At 36.2% G+C, this 23573-nt stretch overlaps 1 protein-coding gene and 1 long non-coding RNA gene across 6 annotated transcripts in view; one reads left to right on the top strand and one right to left on the bottom strand.

The window, feature by feature from the left end:
* LOC117162612 (uncharacterized) overlaps window positions 1-23573 on the top strand; it is a 57473-nt gene that overhangs the window by 25655 nt on the left and 8245 nt on the right. For 3 of the 4 annotated variants that reach the window (XM_076623764.1, XM_076623765.1, XM_076623761.1), the window contains 4 exons: window positions 16270-16454; window positions 16856-17024; window positions 17299-17532; window positions 17684-17810. The gene's annotated coding sequence lies outside the window, so the exon portion shown is untranslated. Of the gene's footprint in view, window positions 1-16269; window positions 16455-16855; window positions 17025-17298; window positions 17533-17683; window positions 17811-23573 lie in introns of those variants that run through there. The other variant, XM_076623763.1, reaches the window with a different exon arrangement.
* On the bottom strand, window positions 12222-13278 carry LOC143303527 (uncharacterized). 2 transcript variants are annotated; one of them, XR_013059920.1, is made up of 3 exons: window positions 13019-13278; window positions 12862-12958; window positions 12222-12699 (listed from the first exon to the last, which is right to left on the bottom strand). It is a non-coding gene; the product is annotated as an uncharacterized LOC143303527 (long non-coding RNA). The 2 variants fall into 2 exon arrangements; XR_013059919.1 differs by having other exon boundaries at window positions 12862-13278.

Genomic DNA, 23573 nt, shown 5'->3' with positions numbered 1-23573 from the left:
AATTAGTGATCTAGAAACTGCAGATGACATTGATATTAAAGAAAAGAATAACAAGAAACAACAAATGGAAATGGCAAGATTGATCTTTTAATAGTTCACATAAAATTAATGTAGAAAAGAAAATTATTCATAATAAAATTGTCGTACTTATACATGTTGCTAATACAGAAGGAAGGAATAAATCTATAAATGAAGCAGATAAAGTGCGCATAACTAACAAAAGAAGTGTCATTCAGGATATCTTTGATGATTGGGGCATTGAAAATGCAGAAGATGACAGTCAGTCGATATCTAAAGCTCCAGATACTGTGGAAATTGAATTGAAAAGTTTACTAAATGACACAAAAACACGAACTATAGAGGAAAGCACAGTTGTACTGGTTGAAGAAGAAATTACATGCATGGAAAAAGAACCAGTTGTAGATGCTGAAAAGGCTTTAGAAATTGCTAAACAAAACAAAGAAATGCAAGTATCAAAGGAACAACTGGATAACAATCAAACTATAAAGAAACAACAAGATAGTATAAAACCATTATTCAAAGACCACTAACTCATTCTATATCACAGGCTGTTAGAAAGTCTACAAAAGATTCAACACGTGATACTGCGGCATTTCGTCAAACTTAGCAAATTATCCCTATTAATCGTAGTCGAAATTTAACCAGCCAACAACCTTCACAGGTTGAAATAGCAAAAGCATATACCACGACGAAAAAGAACAAGTACAAGTCAGAGTCCAATTCCATCGCTCCATACTGAGGAAACACTAAGATTTTGGAGGACCAAAATCAATCTAAAGAGGGGGGTATGTGACATCAATCACATCTCAACCTACATCAGTGATAATACATCGACACCCGACCTTCGGACACTTTTGGACACATCACCACCTTATCATCATAGCATACACCAAGACTGTGACGCACCTTAGTCCACATCAGAGATAGGATATGGACCCCCGACCTTTGGACACTTTTGGATACATCACCACCTTATCATCATAGCATACACCAAGACTGTGATGCACCAAAGTCCACATCAGAGATAGGATATGGACCCCGACCTTCGGACACTTTTCTACATCATAACCTACACCTATCCCCTCAACATCCTAAAACCAAAACGTATATAAACCGAGACTTCACCCAGCTCGGGCAGTTCTTGTTCCTCTTCTAGTTGCTGTACTCATACAACCCCTATTCTCCGGTTCGGTGTTATTTTGTAAGTGTTTATAATAAAGTTTTATAAAGGAAAATAAGTAGTTGGGTTACGACTCAGCCTTCTTACTACCACCCAAGTACCAACTTTACGTGACAGGAGCCGCCTCGGACCTAAGACTGATAATATAGGACTTGGGTTAAGTAGTAGAAAGGTAGTCGCGATACACTGTGTGGTTTTTAATAGTTCTTACACACGGTGTGTACGCGAACCTTTCCCACCAAACTAGATTAAGAGTGGGGCCGCTCCACTGGGATACGTCGCAAGAGAGGGTAGGAGATTCGACCGGCCTTGGATACAGTGTCCGGCCGTGGGAGGGAGGAATCCGTCTTCAATGTCTCTGCCATGTACATAGCTTTGTTTCCCCCTCCTTCCATTGTGTCTAAGGCATGAGCCTGCTAGGTAAGCCTTACTGATGAGTCCACTAGCAGGCTCTGGACGAAACACACTTTTTTTCTTCTTTTTCTCCGTCTTCCTTCATATATCCGTGATAATTGTAGGCTGCTGGCTGTAGATGTCGCTTGCCGGGGTGTAGTACTGCTGTATTTCCTTCTTATTTAGATGTCGTGGAAGAAAAATCGGACTTTGGAAAAGTACGAGGCGCCGGGATTTGAACCCGGGATCCGAACGTTTGTACTCTATGGCGCTAACCACTTTTTTTTTTTTAAACTGTTTATTAAAACCCAATATACAATTATAAATACATTATAGTGTTCACAATAAACGGTGAATTTATATAATGATATCTTAGGCAAAGGTACCGATACACAACGGTACTACGTAGCCATGCTGTAATATGTGTCGACGCTTTACATTTTTCGTGTTGAATATATCTTTTGGTTTAAGCCGCTGGAGGAGCGGAGCTTCTATGTGATTTTGTTTTTACTTGTTTTTATTGTCCTGGAAACTGGGTCGCAAAAACAGGACGCTTCGGTAGTATGTTTTTGGGTGATGTGGAATTTGGGGGGGGGATGAGGGGGCGGGGGGGGGGGATGTTAAATAAATAAGTTTCTTTTAAAAGAAGGAGGATTGCGAAGATTACAATGTTTGCACCTGTGTTGTGCGGGGGCAGAATTGATTTTTATCGGTTTAATAGATTTTCTTTCTTATTTTATTATGGGTTCAGTATCCACCAATATTTTTTTGAATTTTTTCTATGTTTGTCTTTGGTGTCTTTCAGGGGGAGGGCCATGCTGTATCTCCATCTAGTGTCTGCGGTCTGACCGTCTAGGTTTTCCTCGTAAAGTATAGTTTGGGTCCCTATTTTTCTCTTTATATGATAAATTATCGGGATGTTATTTTGGTCTTGTAGGTAGTTTTTTCCGTCAAGGTATGGGAAAGCTTCCGGCGGGATGTAGCCTGTTGTCAGAGTGTTTTTGTAATATGTGTCATTTGGAAATAAGCAGCTGAAGATTAAACTCTTTTCTTTTATCTTTGCCGCTTGCGCGAAGTGGTTTCGTATTAGCTTTAGGATGTGACAGTCTATGCGGTGAACGTTGGCTAGGTCGTATATTATTTTGTTTTTTACGTATTTTTTGAATCCGCTGTGTTCGGATCTGTGCTCAAGCAAGCCCTGATGCATTTTCTTTCGAATATGCGAATTTTTTCCATTTGGGAGGCTGATATGTTGTACCAGATTGGGCAGCCGTAGGTTATGATCGGTCTGATTAGTGCTTGGTAGCATAGGATTTTTACTTTGCTGTCGAGATGTTTGGAGTGGAATAGTTTTTTCATTTTCCAGAATGCTTTATTGGCCTTGGTAAGTTGAATTTCGGTGTGCTGCTTGTAGTTTAATTTGTAATCTATGTTTACCCCTAAGTATTTTACGCAATTTTTGTGTGGTATGAGGGCCCCTTTGTCTGTTTTTTCTCTTATCTGAAATTTTTTGCAGTGTTCTCTTTCTATTGGGCCGATTTCACTTGACTTGGGTCTAAACAGTATGGTTTCGCATTTACTTATGTTGATTTTTAGTTTCCATGCGTGGTAATAGTCGTTTATTTTCTCAAAGAGTTCTTGGAGTTCCGTTTTTATAGTTTTGGTTTTGCGGCCTGTTACGTATATGATTAGGTCGTCTGCGAAGGCTATGGAGCGTTTATGGGTGGATGTATTGAGCTCAAAGAGGTTTAGTAAGTCGCTGTTGTAAATACTGAAAAGTAACGGGGAATTCACTGTACCTTGTTGTAGACCGTTTTTTATGGAGAATTCTTTGCTTGATGAGTGTGAACCTTCAGTCATTACGAATGTTCTGTTTGTGATCATGTCCCAGGCTATTTTAATCAGGTGTTTAGGGAACTTTTTTTTGATCAGTTTGTATATGAGACCTGGGATCCAGACTGTGTCGAAGGCTTTTTCGAGGTCTATTAAGCAGGCGGCAACTCGTTCTTTTGCGTTTAGAGCCCAGCAGATGTCCGACGTGAGTTTGTTTATTGCGTGGATTGTGGAGTGTTTGTGTCGGAAGCCGAATTGATTCTCTGGGATTATGTTATTTTTTGTGCAGAAGGAGGTTAGGGGGTTGTTTATGATTATTTCGAATACTTTGCTTATGTTGGGGAGGAGACTTATGGGTCGTAGGTTTGCGGGCGATGAGCCGTCTTTATCCTTTTTTGTTATAGCTATCAGTTTGGCTTTTTTCCATTTTCTGGGGAAGTATGTGTTGTTTAGAGCATTGTTGAAGAGTACTGTGTAGTACCATTTTATTTTGTTCGGTAGGCGCTTGAGTGAGATGTTTGGGATGCCGTCGAAGCCGGAGGATTTTTTGTTGTTTAGTTTGGAGAGGATTGTGTTTAGTTGATTGTAATTTGTGAAGTAGTTTATTTCTGGATCTGGTTGTTTGGGGTTGTCTGCGGTGTTTTCGTTTGAGAATGTGCAGACTGTTTTGTTTAGCGTTTTATCTAGTTCCATTTCATTTTTGAGTTTGTTTGTTTCGGCGATGATAATTCTGTTTAGTTGTTCTCGGCCCATGTGTTCGTTTTGCGTATGTATTTTGGAAAAGTGGGTGCCGATAATGTCTAGTTTTTCTGTTGTTTTAGTTATTATGAAGTTACCCTCGGTGTCTTTGATGGTGTTGTGTATCGTTATACCTGCTTCTTGGATGAGGGAGGCATTTTCTGGGGGCAATTTGAGAGGTGGGATGGGGTTTTGTTCTTTTGGTCTAAAGATTTGATTTATTTGTGGGAACATGATGGCTGAGTCGTTTTTGGAGATGTTTTTTATTTTGTTTGTCCAGTAATGGTTTATAGAAATTGCGAATTCTTGTTTCAGTTGCGCTTTTATTCTGTGTAGTAGGAACTTTAGGAATTCTAATTCTTCTCTTTTGTCGTAAGAATAGTTAAATTTTATATTGTTTATTTTGGACAGTATGTAGCTTTTATCTCGCTGTAGATCTTTTATTTTATTGTTTATATAGGGCTCGCATGAATTTTTTTGTTTTATGATTGGCACGGATTTTTGGAGGGCGATTTGTGTGTGTTTTTCTATTTCGTCTAGGAATGAGTCGATTTGTCTGTTTGTTAGGTTGACGTTGTTGTAGATCTCTAGGTCGCAGTTTTGTTCGAGTATGTTTTGGAACTTTTTCCAGTCTGTCTTTTTGTAGTTGTACCTGGGTGTCTCGGTCTGGGTTTCGAGAGTTAGGAAGTCAGATGTGTTTTTGTTAATTTGAAATACTAGGGCGTTATGGTCACTGTCATAGGCTAAGGTTTTTAGGGTATTGTTTGGACGTAGGTTTTGGAATTTTAGTCGCGCATCTGCTAGGCATATGTCCAGGTATGAGCCTCCTTTTGGGTAAGAGGGTAGCTCGGAGCTGTATAAGTTTGTTTTGTAGTGGATGCTTTTATTGTCTAGCCAGTTTCTAATGAAGTTGCCTCTCGTGTTGTTTATTTCGTTTTTCCAGCTTGTGTGTTCTGCGTTAAGGTCTCCTGCTATTATATAGTAGTTTTCCGGTTTGTTGAGCTGCAAGAGTTCGAAAAGGTTATTGAATTCGTAGTTAAATTCTTTCTGGTTTCCGTAGGTTGCGTAGGCTGCAGTGATAAATAAATTTTCCTTATTGCTTATTTTTATTTTTATGATCGTTGTTTCTAAGGTTCTGAAACGTGTTATTTTATCAATTAGGATCGTTTTGTATTTTATAGGGTTTTTTATGAGGATCGCTGTTCCTCCTCCTTGACTGGCGTTCGGTCTGTCGTGTCTTATCATGGTGTAGTTTTTGAAGTGTACATTGTGTCTTTTGTTTAGCTTTGTTTCTGAGATGAGTACTATATCGGGGGCTTCTTTATTTAATAGGGTTAGCATACTGTATCTTTTTTGGTTTGAAATTAAAGAGTTAGCATTTATTGCGATTATTTTCAGATGTTTTAGGTTAAATTTATTTGTTTTTTGCTGTGATGGTTGGTTTGGCGTGTTTTGGTTATTCGTCGTCTGTACTAATGAAAGTGCTGAAGATGGCGTCGATCCTTTCTTCGTGCGTTAATAGAGTGTTTTTTATTTCGTTTAGTTGCGTTTGTTGTTCTTTTAACGCTTGGAGGATACCTTTTTTAAAGTCTTCGATAACGTTTATAATGTTTAGATGGGGGGAGTTATCGATTGTGATTGGGCTTTGGCTTGAGCGCGGATCTAAGTTTGCTGATTGTGGGGAGATTTTGGTTGTTTGATTTAGTGTTGTTTGCTGCTTCACTACGTCAGAGAACTTTAGTTCTGGGACGTATTTGCGGCTTATTTGGGCAATTCGTTGTGTCTTTGCTTCTTTGTCTTTTTTTATTTTATCTGCTACCTTTTTACGGAGCTCTACGAGTTTGGGGCAACCTTTGTATGACGCGGGGTGTCCATAGTTTTTGCAGTTGACACAGAATATTTTGTCTTTGGTTACTGCGTTTTCCTTTTTTATTGTGCAGTCGCCTGGGCCATGGGGCTCACTGCATTTAACACAGCGGTAGTTTAGGTTGCAGTTTTGCGCTGTGTGGCCTATTCGCTGGCATTTGTGGCACTGAGTTATGTCATCCTTTTTTTTTATTATTTTTTCCCATTTTATCTTGTAGTAGTTAAAGTAGTTTATTTTTAGTAGGTTGCTTGTATTGCTGTTGGGGGATAGCTGTATTATGTAGATTGGGAGCAATATATTGTTCTCCCTTGATTTTTTTGTCGTAAATCGTGAGACTTTTGTAAATTGGACGTCGTCTATTTGTAGAGCTTGTAGGTCTGTGAGTATTTCTGTTTCAGTGTAGCTATTGTCTAGACCTTTTAACAAGTATGTATGGTGTTTCTCTGTTTTGGGTGTGTACGTGTAAAAGGTTGTGTTAGCTGAGAGGAGTATTTGTTTTGCTTTGTGGAAATCGGGTAGGTTTCGGAGGTAGAGTACATGTTTACCTGAGTGTATTCTTTTAATATGGAACTGATTGATGCCCGCTACTTTCTCTATGAGCGTTACCGTGTCCTTGGGGTCTTGTAGGAGTATGTTTATGGGTGGTGGCCTGTTGTCTTTTGTGGTGGGTGGGGTGCTCGTGCGTTCCTCCGCGGAGCATCCGGTGGGGCGTCCGTCCGGTGCTCGGTCCCCCCTTGGCGGTGTTGGAGGCGCCGGGCCTTCTGGGTTGTACGGTGGGGTGCGACGCCCTTGCTGCGCCGATTGTTCCGGTGACGTGGTGGGACCGTGTCTTCCCGTTTTGCCTCGTAATGTTTCGTTTTTCTTTTTTATATGCTCTAGCGTTGATTTCCACGTGGAGTTTGATGGTCCCGGTTGTGGATGAGGCTCTGGTTCAGATTGTAATATACTGAACCTATTTTTTGTTACTATCGCTGGAGGCGAAGTAGCTCTTGTGGGCTTCATGTTTTTGGTTTCGTTAGCCTTTTCTTCTTGGCTGGGGTGATGATCTATAGCTGTGTTTCTTGGGGTGTTTGCTAGACTTTTTGCCCTGGCCACCAGGTTAGGTTGTGGGTTGAGTTTCCGCGTCTTTTGAGCGGGGAGTCTTAAGATACTGTTGAATTCCCTGGCTGTTTTATGTATAATTATTTTTCTCTTGATTGCTTTTTTCATTGGATCTGCGGTGGGTTCCGTTTCGTTGCTCTTGGCTTCATTATCGGTGGCTTTTATTTTTTTTGTACAATTTTATTTTGTCTTATCTTATTTTATTTTCTTTTTGTTCTTATTTGTATTTATGGAGATGATGAGGATGCAGTATTTTTCACTATTTTGTCACTATTTTGTCACTTGATCCTTCTACTTTAGTGGATGTTAGTCTACTCCGACGCGCGCTCCGAGGGGTCCGTCCCGCTCGGTGGTCAACAGTCGACTGGCGCTAACCACTGCGCTGCCGTCATCCGACACTAGTTGGTTTCGAGTGGTGAGATTTGCGTTCTCGTGTGCCGCCACGAGAGGAAATCTCAGTGTGGGTGTGCTTTCTGAACGAAGAACGCGGATTCGTTGTTCACACTTTTCGTTAGGAAAGTGAGGGTGCCCATTGATTATAGCCAACGTTAATGAATGAAGATAGGAGGAGGAAGCCTCCTACCAACGTGGCTCGTGGGTGACATTGTTTATTGGAAAAATAACTACCCGCTTTCTCCGTTATTTGTAAGAGTGCGCAATAAACCTAAGCATTGTTCTAAGGACCATCCATAAACCGAAAACACTTACAGGGTTAGAGATTCCTTCAAGCTATTAAGATTACGTCAAAGGATTCAGTTTATAGGATATAGTATGTAGTAGATCAGTATATAGTATAAAGTTTCAGACGGCGCACGGACCATCGTACGCGCCGTAACAGAGAGAGTTATAAGAATATACATAAAATGTAAATAAACATCGCAAAAGTAACTTAATTAGAAATGACTAGAATGTATGATGTATAATATAATGAATTCAAATTGTCTAAAAAATATTACAAATTTATAGAGATTTTACTATAAAATGTTTTTAACAGAAGCTGATACAGTTATATAGCATTTTCAAGCATTTACGAAGATTAATGTACGAAATTGAAATTAGCAATATTGAAGCGCGGTACTCGGAAAGACGAATGTACATGGATAATTGTATGCACTAATCAACGATACGGTTATAATTGCATGCTTGATAGAAAAATATCATCGTAAAATTGATATGATTTCATGGAATCGCGTCTAACTTGGTATCTCGAAAGTATCTTAAGCAAACTAATTAGCGTGCCTGTTATGTCTTTTAAAATGTAAATTAACATGTAACAAAGAAACCTTCATCAATTTGATTCGCTTCAAACTGCGCAAATAAGTAGTATAAATAATATTTGTGATAGATTTGGCATCAATTCCATGTTTCCTTTAATATTTGCCTTTAGAAAGTCCAATTCGTTTCACGATTATACAAATTACTAAAAAAATGTCTATATTAGTAATTTATTTATTTTGCATTAATCGTGACATGTTAGTTGCATTATGTTATATGTAAACTACCACAGAGGAAAAATGATAATCTTTCAGTTATTAGTTTTCTGATTTTAATGTCATTTTATGAGTACTTTAACACGAGATACTTGTAAATGAAAACAACCAATTAGGTCTAAAAACATAAGCCTGTTACCAAGACTCTTATTAAATTGAACAAGCTTTTCAAAAATCGAACGTGTATATTAACGCGAACTTATTATTTGACTGATTTGACTGATTTGACTGACATCCGAAATTGGTGAGATCATATGAAATTTTGCTTTTCGCGGTTCGGTGTATAAGAACGCGTCACCGATTGCTCAACTTTCGATATAAAAAGCGGATCAAGCCTACCGGATTATCCTACAGACACGCATTAATTCGTAAGAGTTAGTCATCATCTGGATAATAATTATCTGAAGAAACTTTCAACGTGAAAATATAATATTTTCATTGATTACATATTGCGTTCGCCATAATTGAAAAAATGGTAAACCTTCGATCTCATCTTTCTAATACACATTTTCTTTACCTCGTGATAAATAAATTCTTGGAAATTTAGGAAAATTTTCAGTGATCATTTTAAGGAATTTGACAAATTTCCAACGAGACTATGTGACACCGTTAGGTAAAAGTGATTCAAATGTAGTAGCGATATTAAACGAGAAATCTATAAAGGTGTCATTAGAAATTCTAAGAATGTCTCTGCATCTTTATCTTAGGTATTACGCCAATAGTTTTCATTACCGTGATGTAATATTTATCATGCTTATTTTGTACGTAAAACGAATCGTTGGAATATTCCCGAAGCTAACGAAGCATTTCCCAAAAGTTAAACCGAAGAAATTAACGCGAATAGTTAAGTGAAATTTTTCCATTAACTTGCTGACCAACCGGCAAATAAAGAATCATAAAAATTGTTTCAGTGTGTTGAGGTCACGCATAACTTCTTTTTTCATTGACGATTACCAAACAGGTAAAATTTCGAAATTGTACGAAGGCCACGTGACCAGATCGTATTGGAATTTGAAGTGCATGGAAAAAGACAACTCGAAGTACAAACCTTGAGCTGTACTACTCGAAGTACAAACGTGAACTAATGGATGCAGAAAAGCAATTAACGCCAAACATCCGAACAGCATCTTGGAGCCCATCATTGTTCTGAAATAAAAGAAGTGACGAATTAAAAAGACGCAGGACTAATAATAATAAAGGAAACTTAGTTCGTATTATAAATTGAATTTACATCAGAAAAGAAGCACGATCAAGCGAAACAGATCGTAGAAATGACAAATATCATCGATATACGTTTCAGTGTAATTTCACTTTTGAAAATTATTTAGTTTAATACGATCGTATTCATCGCTCTGAAACTTTCATTGTGCTGCAATTTGTGCTGCGTCTTTTTAATTTCTCTATCTTTCTGTGTTTTCGGAAAAATTACTTGAAAGATTAAGAATTGCTTGCCTTATTTTATTTTCGATTAGTTAGGATTTGATTATTCCAGGTAAGGTTTATTATTTATAACAGGTTTTATCACTTGTTTATTATTTAGGAGTTTGTTATTTTAGGATTAGTACCTTTTAGGATTTCTTATCCTTCGAGTTTCTGTTTCAGATATCTAGGTCTATTTCAAGATGTTTTATTACATTAGGATTATTTATTCGATTAAGATAATTTAAGAGTTTCACAATGTACAAAGAAATAATCGCGTGAAATTTAGATTTATGCTTTAAACGTATTAAACACGCGGTAATTTCAATGTCTATAGCCTCGAACGTGTTCTGATTAGTTGTGTCATTGTCTGTGACATTGAAATCACAAAAATCCATTGCAAGTGTGCTGTCATGCAATGTGGATGTAATTGGGTTTTTTGGGTATTTCCTGTATCATCTGATTTGTACAGTACTATTTTAACGCAAGGACAGGAAACTTATTATATATTTCCCGTCCATTATTTGAATCGTTGTGAAGTGTAACGAATTATATTCGATTCGAGGAGATGTTAATGAATTACCCATTTCATATGTAATTACATGGAAATAAAAATCATTGCAAAAATAATTGATCTAATGACAACGGAATTTCCAATATTTTTTTGTTTCGTCACGTCTTTTTCATAATATATCTTTTATAGGTACGTGATTTATTAATCGTTCGAATGGAAATAATTATTCGTATAATATTCAAATGATTCTAGCCATAAAATAAATTAAAACGATACCTGTCAATGATATGCAATCTGCGTATGACGTCAACCTCGATCTATGCTTATACAAGAAATTTTATCAATCAATGACTAGATATACAATAATCAAATATTATAAAATTTCCTGAAAACCTTTAGGTGTTAATATTAAGGTGTTAATATCTTTAATATTTGCAAGTTATTGTTTAGCGCTAATTAGTTAGAATGTAACAAGTGGTGTACCAGAATTGAGATAATTAAGCCACACGAACAATCTTATTTAGATCTTTTTAATTTTTTAATTCTCTTTTGCTCTAATACTTCGTAAAATTAATCTTCATTAGCTACTACACTTCATAGAATGACAAGAGATAATTTTTCTTATATAACGTTTCATTCATAAAATCTATCATTAAAGTATATCTTCATAAAAATATCATTCCATACTAACGGTATATTTGGTGTCATACGAGATAACAGTTACCAGTGATGACATATGTAACTTTATAAAGATATCTCGTTTTATTATATATTAAAAGAATGTACTCATTGCTGCTATATTTCAGATGAAAAAAAGGAGGCAACGATTTTACAGTAAAATCGTTCGTTTACAACTGATTCATTTACATTTCATGATAATACTGTGCATTCTGAATATGCTATGATTTGCTTTAAAATAATAAATAGTCCATTCTTGCATACTATTGCTCCGGCTTTACTTGTATTTTCGATATTGGTATAAATAGAAAGACAATTAATGTCGTTCGAGTCTATTTTCGGATCATTTATATTACGTTTAATCCATATAGTTATTATATGAGACATAGTATCGTAAAATTTGGAAGAATAAAACGTTCGTACAGGAAGTACATTTTATAAGAACTCCAACAAATCTGCGTGTGCACCTAAAATACAAACTGATAGTGATTGTTCATAAGTTTATATACATTATCTAATGTCAATCGAAGGTATCAATTCTTTTTCTCCATAAGAGTACTTTTTCATTTATATGTGTTCAACCGTGAAGCATATGTCACCTACAACGAAAAAGAGTTTTCCTATACTTAATATTTCCTTTATATACCTATGAAAGTCTATTCTTCGCGTAGTATGAAATTATGAATAAATCTGGAATATTGTTCAATCTGAAAAGAAAAATAACTCATTGACATCATTCATTGATACGAGATTCAGAATGTTTGTTTTGTCTTGCAGAAAAAGAAGGCAGCCCTCCCTTTCTTTTAATGTGAAATAGAAAGCGAAAATTTGAAAACAGATTTTTTGGAAATTTACTTGCAAATATCGTTTTCAATATCGTGATTTTCTTCCCAATGGTACTGTACTTTCAAATTTTCCAGTATCCCTCTAAAAACAAAAAGTCGAACCTCGTTATCATTAACATAGGCATTACAAGGAAGAGAAGTATTAGAAAGCAGCTCCTTTTTATTATGGATTTCTTTATAATCGTGTAAATAAGAAATTCCGGAAATTTTTTCCTCAAGAATTTAATTCTTGTGTTTTGATTGATAATTATTACACTGCATACTAACATTTCGCATACTGTTCGCATCTAACAATTTCCTAATAATAACTACTTCAAAATTACATATGTTCTTGCACGAATTCAAAAGTACGTATGATACAATTACAATTGATTCTAAAATAATAATTATTTGAAGATATTAAGATACTAATTAAACGTTTCACTACATTTCAAAATCTGGAACAACAAATTTTTATTTATAAAAAATGAAACTGTCTTTATATATTCTTTGTCATGATGCTATTTCTTATTACCATGTCGACATTTTTTTAAAATTCATTTTGTTATCTCTATGCAATATGAAAATTCATATACTGCTTAATATTTTTAACATATTATCCATCCACCGCATGATATCTCCTGAAAAATCAAAATATTAATGTTATATTATTACAATGCTTCTTAAATTTCAATTTTTGACAAATTTGAAATCCAATATATTTTGCACAATTATTATTTATCAAAAAATTCTAAGTTAGTAACTTTCTTTTCAAATGGCAAATAACATATACATTGACTTACCTGTAAGTTTTTGTTCGGAATCATCATTTCCTCTTATAGAACATCATTATTGTTCTCATAATTACTACCAGTGTCGTAGATATTGTAGTGGCTACAACTGAATTAATAGAAAATGATAAATAACTGTGTATAACAATGACACATAACTTTTACTTACATATCAGTCGATAAGGGATTACTGTGATATCCTGTTGATGTTTCTTAAGGCACTTGATTAGGTGCGATATGGTATCATTCCTTATGTTATACTGTAGATAAGTATTTTAGAAAATAACAAGAATAAATCTAAATTATTCAGAGGTTCCAGTTTCGGCTTAGACATAAATACAGGACCATTTGCAAAGAAGAAAGGGTGCGTTTCTACAGCCTCGTTATAGTAACCATGAATACCGATCTCTGAATTACTGGTTACTAAACATAAATATAGCCGATATCAGGGAACCTCCGCACTTCCATAGTGGTTTGTCTGGGTGTCGCGGATTACGAAAACCTAATGCAGCGATCCATGGCCAAGCGCCTAAAATGCAATAGTCATAGTTGTGAATATACATAATTTTTTCTCACGTAACGAGTAACAACGATTATTACCTATTCGATATTCGATCATACAGCAGACGATAAGTACATACATACAAATACTCTCAAATAGAGATTTGATAAAGACAGAAATTAAATTTTTATTCCAGTGGAATACAAATTATTAAATAATTCTATATAATTTCTATTTGAAGTATACTGAACTATAAAGTTCAAACGTGTAATTTCTGCCCTAACAGTTTTTGATCTCTATCCATATTATTACTCCTATATCAATTTTTTATTTCAAGCAAAAAGATACTCTTCCTAACGTGAAGTAAAAGAAAGAAATAATTCAAGTTAATAAGTAAAGTTACTACCGATAAAATCATAGCATTATTATTTAGTCTAATTGAAATGTACATTGATGTGCTGTTTAATGCCTTTAAAGTTCATTCTTTGCAGTAAATGGCTTATTATTAATCGGAAAGAAAGACATAAAACGTACCAAGTTCAGCTGGTTTACCATCGACCACCCTGGTATGAGAGACGTTGCTAAAACCACAGTATGGTGGTCGCAAAGCCTTATACTTATACACAGTTTTTATTAAAATTTCTCTCTTCTCTTTGTTTGGATCGTTCGGACAGCAAACGATCGTAACATTGCCCTGGTATCTGCACACTGATCGTCTATAAAAATCGGTGGCTGTACGGTACTGTATCTGCCATATTTCTTGCAGAGGTTTACATTTTCTGTAGTCAAGGCACCTGCCTTCTTGATTGTCCGGTGTGGTACATTCTGGATCAAACAATTTTAAAACATTTATACAGTTCAAAGATGCGTAAGAAAGCGACACCGATTACTCAACTTTCGAAGTAAAAAGCCGATCAAGTCCACCGGATTGCCCTACAGACACGTATTAATCCGTAAGAGTTAGTCATCATGTTGATAATAATTATCTAAAGAAACTTTTCACGTGAAAATATAAAATTTTAATTGATTAGATATTGTGTTAGCCATACTTAAGAAAGAAAATGAAAATGAATGAAATGAAAGAAAAGGACTACCTTCAACCTCATTTTTTAAATAAACACTTTGTCAGTTTTGCGGTAAATAAATTCTTAGGAATTCAGGACAGTTTTTAGTGAATCATTTTGTTTCGACCGTTCGCGGAGAGACGCGATCGCGAGATAGCACGTCAACGAGAGTTGTAAGTTCCCGTTACGATTAAATAATCGACGCCACGAACTGATCGATCCCCTTATTTCGATTATGATAATAAGGGTAGTTCAATGAAATTCCACAGAATTAACACAAATAAATTAATGTTTATTTCAACAACTTATTAACTAGAAAGATATAAAAGGAACAAAAAAAATATAACTGCGTTTTGGTTGATAAGTAATGCGCGACATACCACATGTGTTGACGGTTCGACTTCTCGAAAAGTTCTGAACGCCTTTCGATTTTTTTCGTTTTTTCTGGAAGGCGACCCCCACTACGTTCGGATCACGCCACATTCTTTTACTGCGAGGTAAAATACGGGCCACGAGTCGACGTTTCTGGAAGTCGCCCTGCTTAATGAACCACGCGCTTGCCACTACAATGTTTGTTTGCCGGGCAGACGCGACGATCCGTCTGCGACATTATAGTGCCGCGATCGATAGTTAAGAATATGACCTATGGTAAGCCGCATGGCGTAACATTCTCCCCCCGTTGAGAGGGTACCGATCAAACTAGCGAGGTGTGGCTGAAATTCCCATCTTATTTCGTCTCGGTGGCTAGTTGTTCGGGTTTCTCGAGATCGGGTTGAATTGGCAGTGGGACAAGCCTTTTGACGCCCCGATCCAAAATGCTCTTTGCCGTCTGAACTGTAGCTGTCCGGATGACACCATCGGCGCCTGGATGAACCTTGATAACTCGGCCCAGAGGCCAATGCATGGAGGGAACGTTGTCCTCTCTGAGGATGACGATTGTGCCCTTTTGGATGCTGTGTCCACCCTTGCTCCATTTATTGCGGTTGGTTAGCTCGTTCAAATACTCCTTATGCCAGCGGTTCCAAAAATGTTGTTTAAGCTGTTGGATATGCTGCCATTTGGAGAGTCGGTTCGATGGAATGTCTCTGAAATCTCGATCACGTAAGCACATTAATGAATCGCCAATGAGGAAATGTCCGGGAGTGAGGGCTAGGAGATCATTTGGATCGGTGGAGATAGGAGTTAGCGGGCGGGAATTGAGGACTGCTTCTATTTCTATGATAAGAGTATTACGGTGTTAAGCTCATATGTTTCTGTTTCTCCACTCGCGCTGCGCCATAATATCCTTTGATATTTCCGATCCTCTGGTCGTACGAGGAATTGCCGATACATTTTCTCGATGTCGCCAGTGAGTACGTACTGATGAGCGCGGAATCTAATTAATATACAAAATAAATTGTGAATTGATTCGAGAATATAGGATTTCCCCATTTTCATGATTATCGTGATTTTTGTATAAATATATTTTTTAACATACTAATAATTAGGTACTTATAAATTAGTATTATCAATTATTTTGCATTTATAATTCCGCCTCTAGTATAAGTATTAATTGAAAACTAACTTTATGTTTCAAAAAGTACTAGCAAAGTCGTTGAGTAACAAGCCACTGATGCTAACACAAATAGCATTGTCGTAATTAAATATTTCTAAATATTCATTTTTCATTTTGGACCTGTAGAAACAATTTATTATATATACTATTAGCTAAGTAATTGCATATTTAATTAAGTCGAAATATAAAACTTAGTTATTTTAATAATTTAAAAATAAAAATCTGACAAACATTTCAATTTAATTTATGGTTGGAACAAAAGACAGTTATTTTTCATTAATTGAAATATTGCAATGCAGAGTACTTTCCAAAATACGCCGAGAGTATTCCTGATGGTGAAACGAGCGTTGCTTCATCGAACGCAGCTAAAGAAAACAACATCTATGTAGTTGGTGGTACGATGCCTGAAATAGAGGGCGATAAATTGTACAATACCTCTACTATTTGGGGTCCCGATGGAACTTTGATAGCAAAACACCGAAAGGTAAGTAATATATTCCTTTATGGCTTTGAATTTGAAAATATCGGGGTGAAGAAAGTGACTCTATCTAGGAATAATTTAGGAATATACATATGTACATACGTATACTATAACCAATTCTATAATTTGCGGTTTATAAAATACGTTATGATACGGGAAACGCCCATTTTTGTTGTAATGTGTTTGTTGTTGTATAAATTTTTCACATACTTAAAATATTATTATACTTATTTTTTCTCCTTTTTAAACATTATTAAATGATAAGATTTTTTAATAAAAGAAAGTGATAAAAACGCTGTCAGTTATTAAATAAAAAATAATTAAAGTTTAGGAGTTGGTAACTTTGATATTAAATTACAAAAGTTGCAGCAATATAATTAGCGACCACATTTTTATGTTATTAGGTACATCTATTCGACATCGACATTCCTAATAAGATTACTTTTCGAGAGAGTGATTCACTCAGTCCTGGTAACTCCCTAACGACGTTCGATGTGAAGGGCTGCAAAATAGGTATTGGCATTTGCTATGATATTAGATTCGAGGAAATGGCACGCATTTATCGGAACAAAGGTACAGTAACTTAATCGATCAATACTTAACTAGCAAAAAATTAAATATCTTTCTTAAATATATTCTATATAAAATTAATATAATCTGTAACTCTGTATAAAAAGAAGCTTAATTTAAAAAACCAGTATATTTGCTGAAAATGAAACAAATAAAAGAATTAAAAGCACAATAAGAGGACTGTCCTCGCATATTCAGAAATGATGGAATGTGAACCGTGCAACTACGAAGTTAATTGGTATTCGGTGGCTTCATATTTCCTGCTTCTCTGGGTTAGGTTGCCAAATGCTGATATATCCAGCGGCATTCAATATGACCACTGGACCACTGCACTGGTCATTACTTCAGCGTTTCAGAGCGAATGATAATCAATTATACGTTGCCTGCATATCACCGGCTCGTGTTCCTTAAGCAAGTTACGTCGCATGGGGACATACACAGTTGACCAATCTCTGGGGAAAGATTCTTTACGATTTGGAAACTCAAGAGAATATGGCAGTCACCGATATCGGTAATTTACAGCTTAAAATTAAAAGCGAGAGATCCATGTTGTAATTAATTTTTAGTCTCGTTAATTTATCGATTTAGCCATCTTCCTCTGTATTTGTTGAATTTATTAGTAAGCATTACTTATTACTTCGTATGTTTCTTTTTTCTAACAGATCTAAAAGTTGTTGAGGAAGTAAGGGCTCGGATACCTACATTTTCTCAGAGACGTACAGATTTGTACGACACTGTCTGTAAGAAGGAGTAACTCTACACTAAAACAGAAAATGTTTTTTTATAATATTTCTACTACAATATCCTTTTTTTGTGAATTATTACTAATTTCTTGTCATTTGTACTAAATGAATGACTCAATTAAGAAAACCAAAACGTTATAAATAATAATCTGTATATCTTGTGTATCAACATGTAATTGGATATTATAATAATATAGGAATGCTATAATAATGTAGGATAATAATATAGGAGAATAATAATATAGAAAAAAATACATGCTTTTAAACACCTTTAATATCGATCACATAAATTGGTATAATTCACAATGATTACGCATACATAAAAGACCCCATACCATAAAATACCATAAAATTTTACTTGATAGTAAAATTTACGATCAAAAGGCAATTACGTATCGTTTAACAACATTTAATTTATAACACCTTTTAAACATTTAGACAGATTAACACATAACACTTCTTATATATAAACATCAATTCGAAGTTATCAGCTTGGAGAAATTGGTCGATTAATACCTGTAGATTGTCTGTCTCGATGAAAGACTTAAAGAGAGCAAAAACATGATAATGCCGCTAATATAATATTCCTTCTTTCTTGTATCTGTCTGCCTCTCAGGTCGTTTTACTAATTACAATAAGTAATTTCGACTTCTTTGCGCTCTCTTTTAACGCATTCGAGACCGAAAGAAATTCATATCAGTCAGTAGGCAAGGATATAATATACATATTTTATATATAACTTATGTAGTAATGTATATATCATGTTAGTTTCATATTTTTTTCAACATAGAATTATTATATATATATATATATATATATATATATATATATATAACTGTACATAATACATTATAGAATAACATAGTATATAATTTTATATTTTAAAAATATGAAGCATACTATTTAAGATTGTCATCGATTTAAAATCAAAGTATGAAAAGGATACCCTGGAGAGAGTAAAACACAGAATCATTCCAACTAAACATTCAGATCGTACCGACACCTAGGTATCGTCTTACAATTAAATCTCGGTCTCGAATGGATTAAAATGAAATACATACTTACAGCTTCAACATCTTCAATATCGAGGAGATTCAAACTTCACAAATAAAAGCGGCCTGTTCCCCTTTCCACGACAGACTCTCATACCATATCCGCTCTTATCCAGGCTTTTACTTGAAACCAGCAATGCGTTCCTTTACAATTTAAATTTACCCGGACCATCGACTGAATCGTCAGCCCTTTACAAGAAATGAGAGGGAACGTTCGCCCTTGAACACATAAAACCAAAAAAAAAAAAAAAAAAAAAAAATAGAAAAGGAAAATTCTAAGAAAACTCTACATCTGGTCTTTTTTAGTTTTCTCAAGCACTGAAGCCATCGACAGCGCGTAGACAAAAGACTACGACGAAGTCAGGCCATAAACAGTAGACAGGCGACGTTGGCTTCGGGGTTTTCAGTTATTAGGTAACACAGCTAGCGTGCGGATCTGGACCAGCTCAAACTGTATTTTTACTTATTACACTTCCATTTAATTATATTTTCTACCTTACAATTTATCCACGTGTTTTCTCTGTTTACACACCGAATAACCTCAACAGGTTATGGGCCCAGGGCAGTAAATTGCAAGGTAGCAACGTGAAGTGAATAAATTGTTATAGTGTTGTGCTTAGTAAAATAAGGGATAGTGCTAAAATGGAATCAGCAAGTGCGAAGGTCGAGATGTTACGCGGCGAAGAAAATTGGCTCCAGCGGCGTTTTGTTATGCGTACACTTTTGGAGGAAGATGACGACCTGATCAACGTGTGTGAAGGGAATTTGTGTCATCCAGGTAACAGCGCGGAGAAAGAAATCGCTCGTGGAAGATTTTTGAAAGCAGATCGATTAGCGAGAAAATTAATCGTGACCTCAGTAGGAAAGAAACCGTTGGATCTTCTTTTATGTTGCACGACAGCACATGAAATGTGGAAAAAGCTGAATACAGTATATGACATGAAGTCGGATGAGAATTTAAATATGGTCCAGAAGCAGTTCTTCGATTTTAAATGGGAAGAATCTGAAAATGTCTCTTACAACCTATCAAAGTTGGAACTCATAGCGGCGAAGATGAAAGCCCTTGGGAGTGAAATTGGCGAGAAAATGCTGATAACACGCATTTTATCGGTGTTACCAAACAAATTCGATCATTTTCACAGTGCGTGGGATTCCGTGGAAGAAGAAAAGAAGACCTTAGACAGGCTTAGTACCAGGCTGATGACGGAAGAAATTAGATGGAAGAAAGACGACCAGGAAACATCGGTGGCACTGGTAACAAAAGGTAATAATTATAAAAGGGAACAGCAGAAGCAGTCAAGTAAACGTGAATACGAGAAACAAGGACCAAGTTGCTTTAACTGTGGAAAAGTTGGCCATCTAAAGAAGGATTGCTTTAGATGCTTTATATGCAAAAGGAAAGGCCACACCAGCAGAAACTGTTTTAAAAATAACAAAAGAAGCAACAGTAAAGACAACCAGGAACTTCTCAGCCAGGCGGCCAAGGCGTTCGAATTAATCGAAGAACAAAAAGAAGCTTCTTCGCGGAATCAAGCTCAGTACCAGCAGTCGCTTGAAAATGAACGAAAAAAGATCAGAAGACTCGAGAAGGAATTAGCGGAATACGAAGAAAAAAAAGTAGATGCATCTATCTTCTATAAGGAAGCTTTCGATATCACGCCAGAGAAGGCGTTGGAGAACGAGGAGAAATTATGTCAAATGGAAGAACTCGTTGCATCTCTAGAAGCCGAGGTGAAACAGGTGACGAACAGTTTGGACGAGGAACGCGTCTGGGCGCAAGAACTCGAGGGTGAACGGGATGAGTTTAGAGAACGTTTAGAGTCTGAGACGCGATTGAGAGAAAATTTAGATGCGGAGAGGTTGCAAGATATTGAGTCGCTACGGGAGAAAGTAAAGGAACTGGAGGAACAGCAGCTAAAAAGGGACACTGTCGTTCAGCAGTGTAAACCCGAGCTACTCGAGAAAGAAAGAATCATTAAGGAAAAAAATGCACAGCTGGAAGAGAGATGTCGGGTATACGAGGAGCTGAATGCCGTTTCAGAAAAAAGGAAGAAGCAAGTCGATCAATTAAGGACGTCTATAAAAGCCAGGGACGAGGCCCTCACAGATCTGAATAACAAACATCGTGCCCTGCTCTCTCAGTTCGAGAACGGTTATGTTAAAAGATCACCCCCGAGCAGTTCGTCGGCTATGAATTCAGTCGAAGATCCTTTGCAAGCAAGAATGGGACAAAAGATGAGCTGCGTGCAAGGGATAACGAAGAGAGGAAACACTTGTCTCGATTGGGAACCAAATCGAGAAAGGTCAACCAGAGTGAAATCGCGAGTGCAAACTTTGAACGGAGAGATCAGAGACATTAGAGACTTAATCAAGGAGCTGGAAGAAAAAGAAAAGGAATTGAAAGCTCAAGAAGAATCGAGAAAACAGTTGGTACTGAAACTATGTAACACGCAGAAACAAGCAGAAACGATGAGTTACAAACTGAAGAAGTTAGAAGGTGAACACGAGAAAGCGATTAAGACGATTCAAGGTTTCATGGAGAGGCAGCAACAATTGGAAAACACGAAGCTGAGGAAGGAACAGAAGATAGAAGTCCTAGAGATCCTTAAGTATATGCTATGTGTAGACAATACTAGTGCCGTGAAATTAATTAAGAATCCAGAATTCCATCAAAGAAGTAAGCATACTGACGTAAGATATCATTTCTTGCGAGATTTATACAATAGAGGCGAAATTGATATAACGTATGTAACAAGCGAAGAGCAATTGGCAGATATATGTACAAAGGCGTTGCCAAAACCGAGATTTGAATATTTAAGGAAAAAGTTAGGTTTGAAAAGTAAAAAAGATATTAAGAGGTAATTGTTTGTAAACATGTAGAGTTTTTAGGCAGGGTGTCGAAGTGATTATTACTTCTCAAAAAAAAAAAGAGGAAAAACTCTACATGATCTGTTTAGTCTTCTAGTTTTTTTTTGTGTAATAAATTAATTTGTATGGAAAAGAGAAAGGCGGCTGGCAAATGTACTTGAGAAGGCATTGACAAATTAATTTTCAGATATTTACGACAAGAGTTAGAAAATATTAAGAGATAATTTGTAAATTTGAGATAATTGTTTGTAGGGATGTAGAGTTTTAGGGAGGGTGTTGAAGTGGTTACCACTTCTAAGAAAACTCTACATCTGGTCTTTTTTAGTTTTCTCAAGCACTGAAGCCATCGACAGCGCGTAGACAAAAGACTGCGACGAAGTCAGGCCATAAACAGTAGACAGGCGACGTTGGCTTCGGGGTTTTCAGTTATTAGGTAACACAGTTAGCGTGCGGATCTGGAATAGCTCAAACTGTATTTTTACTTATTACACTTCCATTTAAATATATTTTCTACCTTACAATTTATCCACGTGTTTTCTCTGTTTACACACCGAATAACCTCAACAGAAAAAAACCACAAATTTTAGTGAAGCTATTTTACTGAAACTTATTATATCATTTTAACAGCTATATATAAAACGTTAAATTATTTCCTTTCGCGCAGAGCAATTTTATTTCAAATTTCTAGCTTCAGAATGATAATTACGTATTTGTAATTATCAACAAGCTTTAAAAATATGGAATATTCAGCCAGATGAAATATAGGTAAAGTATTTAGAAGAAAAAAGATTGAAATGTTTTATGTAAAACGATTAAATTAAGTGGAAGACTGCGCTTCTTCCTGCTCCTCTACATGGCGCTACGCGGGACTCGCTTCTGAGCACGTCTTTCTCGTTGGAGGCTTCTTCTTTCTTTTCTTTCCCAGTAGAATTTTTACACAATTCTTTCTCCCTTTTATCATTAAATAACCTTTAATTCTTAACGATCTTTAATCTTTGTCTCTTCTTCCCTATATGTATATTTTTGTTTACTTTTCTCCGTAGCGAATTTTGTCTTTCTGACGCAGGATTAGGTTCCTGGACTTAGGGAGTTGCTACACGCCAGCTCCACCATGGCGACGGCATTCACTAGGCAGCCTACATAGCCACCTTTCAGCTCACGCTTCGGGACACTTTTTTCGCTGAGATTCTCCGCGATGAGGCATGAAAGCAGAGACCACCGTCTGCGGAGGCATGATTATTCTATTGTTCCTTTTAACGAGTAATCGTTTTACTCGAGTCCTCTAACTAAACCGTAAGTACAAAAGACTATTATACTTAGATAGGTACTTGGTCTCAAGAACCAACTTATTTTGGTCTTTCGATTAAATTCTTAATTAAATGCTCAATTAGATATTCATAAATATATCTTCATAATATTTCCCTCATCTATTTCTTTGACATTCTAGCAACCTCGTTAAGACGTCCGCCACTTCAACTTCTATCTACAAGTGGCAAAAACTGAAGCTGACCTTCTTCATGGAGAAACATGCCGGAAATGGCATCCGCACGTGTGAATAATTATACTCAGTGTCCAGGTAGTTCTTTCGATCATCCGATAGAAGTCGTTTCTGTTTTTCAGAGTTCGTTCACGCCTCCAGAATGTAAAAATATCCAAGGAAGTACCATTAGGAAGTAATGAAATTCAGAGCTTCTGTGGTTATTCCTTTTTCTGATTGTTTCTTTTCTTTGCCCAAAATGGATGATTTCTATATCAAATTGTTTATTCGTATTTTTTTTTTAATATTCCTTGAGATTTTCAATCAACTCGATTTCGAATTTTTTAGCAGCCGATCTTTTGGTTGACGTCGTTAAGAAAGAGGAACGAGTGCACAGGAAGCATGGTCGGCG

This window comes from Bombus vancouverensis, chromosome 13 (genome assembly GCF_051014615.1).
Source record: "Bombus vancouverensis nearcticus chromosome 13, iyBomVanc1_principal, whole genome shotgun sequence".
Classification (NCBI taxonomy): domain Eukaryota; kingdom Metazoa; phylum Arthropoda; class Insecta; order Hymenoptera; family Apidae; genus Bombus; species Bombus vancouverensis.
Note: the sequence above shows the minus strand (reverse complement) of the source record. Positions and strands in the feature narration are given on the sequence as shown.